Below are 3728 nucleotides of genomic sequence, written 5' to 3'. Positions count from 1 at the left end.
GTCTGTTGAGTTTTAGGTGTTATTTTAATGTTTCAATTTCATTATAACGTTACTACATTTAGAAGTTACAGAAAAAAGTAGGGACGAAATGCAGTTGTTCAAACATAACCAGTGTTTTTTTATTTACAGGGTTAAAAACATATATACAGTTTTGTAACCTGATTTTTCACTTATCATGTCGTGTACAATTTTTATATCATTTTATTTGATTATAATTTTCAGCAGCCTACATTAATAGTTGCAATTCCACTAGGTTATACACGACTGGTTATTTTTGCCATGTTCTTATTGTGGGATTGATTATTTATAATTTCACTATAACTAACTCTGAGATCAGCTTACTTGTAAGTTTTTTTCCTTCATTTTAAATTATTGCCTTTATCTTTCACCTAGTATTTTTACTCAGCTCTTGCCACTCTCCACTCTCCACAGCTTGTTAGTTTAAACCTGTATTTGTTTTATCCAGGGTTTGCCCAGTGTCATGATCGAAGAGTTTCTAGGCTGTATATGAAATTAGCTTCCCTTAAGACTCTCAGAGATTATGATGGTACTATCCCAATTTCCACTGTCTTTGTAGTAATCTTCCCTTTAGATGTCTGCTCCAGCTAGCTGTCCTTATTTTAAGCACCTTAATCTATCTGCCTCAGGCTGAAACTCCAATACTTTGGCCACCTCATGCGAAGAATTGACTCATTGGAAAAGACCCTGATGCTGGGAGGGATTGGGGGCAGGAGGAGAAGGGGATGACAGAGGATGAGATATCTGGATGGCATCATCAACTTGATGCACATGACTTTGGGTGAACTCCGGGAGTTGGTGATGGACAGAGTCGGACATGACTGAGCAACTGAACTGAATCTATCTGCCCTGTTCAAATAACTTTGAAACTCAAAAGGGAAGGGTCACAATATAAATCCTTTATTTTTCTCTGTAGCTCCTCAGCAACTGCTTACCCACCATATTAAATACATGGAAAAGTTCTTTTACATGCTTATTCCGTTACATTGGCTATTTACTTGCCTTGTTAAAGTGAAAGTGTTAGTCACTCAGTCCTGTCCACTCTGCGACCCCATGGAGGGTAGCCAAGCAGGCTCCTCTGTCCATGGAATTGTCCAGGCAAGAATACTGGAGTGGGTTGCCATTCCCTTCTCCAGGGGATCTTCCCCACCCAGTGATGGAACCTGAGTCTCTCGCATTGCAGGCAGATTCTTTATTGTCTCAGCCACCAGGGAAGCCATCTACAAGGGACTCCTCCAAAGAGGTTTGCTAGTTTCTTTCTAGCAAAGGAAAACGTTTCTTTTTACCAGTTACCCTGCTGTGTGATTTCCTACCAGGGGCCACCAATTCAAGAATTGTTCCTGCTCAGATGGCCCCCAGTTGATACCCAGGGATCATCTCTTGATGAGCCAACCTGGGTTAGAAACAACCAGAACACAGAGGGCTTTTCACAGGACTTGCTTGGCGGACGTGCATCTCTTCACGTCACGCAGTAGGGAAAGGGCGCTGTGTGAAGCAGTTGCAGACCATGGTGTGGAGGTTGGAAGGTGTCGCGGCAATCTGCATTGTGAATGTGCTGGTATACGAGTGCCTGGCACCGCGTCAGCCGCTGGGGTAGAGCAGGAAGGACTAAACGGACAGGTCCGCCTGGGAGGGACTGAACCCGGAGCTGGGCAAAAGGCGAGCCACCACCTTAACGCTTCTTGACGGAGTGGCAGCGAGCAAGAGTGACAAGTCACAGCCGTGTCTTATTACAAGGTACATCCGTTTCTTCACCGCATAGTCCAATTCCGCAAGGTTAGTGACCCTTTGCCATTTTATCTTCTCTCCTGGTGAGTTCTGCTCAGTCACTCCGCCCCACGGGGCCTCTATGGAGGCGGAACCACTGTGTCAGAGGTGGTTTTCGAAGAGAAGTCGTGGTCGGAGTGATAAGAAGGAGGGCAATAGGCGGGATTTCCGGTCCGCGCTTCCGTCAGCTGCCTTTCCCGGGCGTCTCCCCGCAACCTCCTCAATTTCCCTTGTCCGTGACGCGGCGCTCTGGAGAAATTCGACGGGACAGTCACCAGGGGCCAGGGAAACGTGAGCCGCAGGTAAGGACCGGGTGTGTGTATATTCTCGCGGCTCTGTTTGAGAGGAGAAACTGTGGTGCTGGGACTGCCTGGAGGAGTGACTGAAAGAAGAGTGGGTCAGCGACAGCGAGGGGAGTGTGAGGCTACGACTGCGAGGCTACTGTGACCCAGGGGCGTTGACAGCGAGGGGACTGTGGCTGAGACGTAGCTGCTTGCGAGGGATCTGTGACCCAGCAGCAGTGAATACTAAGGGGCTCTGACCGCGGAGAACACGAGGCAGAGGCTGCGTGGGGACTATGACCGAGGAAGTATGAAGCAGTGACAGCGGGGAACTGTGACCAAGGGCCAGCGACTCGGAGGAGACTGATCGATGGATAGGAACTGTGAGGGGACTCTGACCTAAGGGAGTATGAAGCAGCAGCTGCGAGGGGCCTCTAACCAAGGAGCAGTAACTTTGAGGGGGCTGAGTTGGAGAAGACTGTGGGATCAGTGACTGGACACGGTACTGTAGCGTTTTGTTTGAGTAGGGGTGTGGTGACTGGCTGGAGAAAGTTAGACCCGAGTTTAATTTGATGGACAGACTTCTTGTGGCTGGGAAGCTTACCTCACCATTGAGCTACAGTTTCTTCCGCCGTGAGTGGGAAGTTTGGATTAGATGAATGTTTCCTAAACTGTGGGTTCTGTCCTGTTACTGGGTTCTGTAGTCCATTTAGTGGAGGGGACCTGAAATTTACCCAAAAAAAAGGAAATAGACCTGAAGTTTTCACATAATAATAATAGTATTTCATGAAACTTGATTCAGTTATGTGTGTGTGAGGTTATGATGCAAAATGAATTTCATGTATCTTAAAATGTAGTTAAAAAGTTGGAAAAACATTGGACCAGATTATTTCTGAGTTTTCCTTCTGGTCTAAAATGCCATGATTCTACAGTGAGGGGGACTATTTGGAAATACCAAGATGCAATTAGGAAGATCTGGGGCTGGGGCACATCCTCTACCAGACAGACTTAACTGAAGAAGGCTTCCCAAATAAAATTGGAGTAGTTTTAACTGAAGACTGAAACTCAGGTCCTCAGTTGGGAGAACCAATGCTTATGTATTGAAATAGGGACAGTGATATTTAGAAAGGCAGTGAGGATATAGGGGTTTATGATGAGAAAAACTGTTAGGAATAGACACTGAGTAAGGGGGAAGCTTTGAAGAGGGTAGAAACAAGGCTTAGAAGGGGAACTGAAGATAGAGACAGAAAAGATTCTGCTGAGAATAAAGTGACCTTCAGGGTCCTTTTCAATCTTAATATTTAATGTTTCTGTAAATACAGGAAATTGCTAGTAAAAAGGTACTGGTTGAGAATGAAATTTGGTGCAGTAATCTGTGGTGAACAGATGATCATCATGGAGAAGACGGAATGACCTGGAGAGGCCAACAGTGGTGACTAGAATGCCACAGAGGAGAAGCGTAAATGTATTTGGCTATCCAGCTCAATGGTTTTTGTACATTGGAGGCCAAGACTGGCCTACTGGGGATGATACCATGCTGTGGATAATTCAGCTGATGTTTTAGCTTGGCTTTATTTCCTACTGATTCCCTTTCATGAGGTCTGTTAGTGATGCAGATGGAATTGAAGTGAGTTTCACTACTTCTTCCTCTTTTACAGCCCT

The 3728-nt window shown here is 45.8% G+C and overlaps 1 protein-coding gene across 4 annotated transcripts in view; it reads left to right on the top strand.

The window, feature by feature from the left end:
* The first annotated feature begins 1484 nt into the window (after nt 1–1484).
* The window catches only part of PCYT1A (phosphate cytidylyltransferase 1A, choline), a 48108-nt gene continuing 45864 nt past the window's right edge, over nt 1485–3728 (top strand). For 2 of the 4 annotated variants that reach the window (XM_012096322.4, XM_060419162.1), the window contains exon 1: nt 1956–2087. The gene's annotated coding sequence lies outside the window, so the exon portion shown is untranslated. Of the gene's footprint in view, nt 1795–1955; nt 2569–3728 lie in introns of those variants that run through there. The other 2 variants (XM_042232753.1, XM_060419163.1) reach the window with 2 other exon arrangements.

The sequence above is a fragment of the Ovis aries genome, chromosome 1 (assembly GCF_016772045.2).
Source record: "Ovis aries strain OAR_USU_Benz2616 breed Rambouillet chromosome 1, ARS-UI_Ramb_v3.0, whole genome shotgun sequence".
In the NCBI taxonomy this organism is placed as follows: domain Eukaryota; kingdom Metazoa; phylum Chordata; class Mammalia; order Artiodactyla; family Bovidae; genus Ovis; species Ovis aries.
This window is presented reverse-complemented; position numbering and strand designations above follow the sequence as displayed.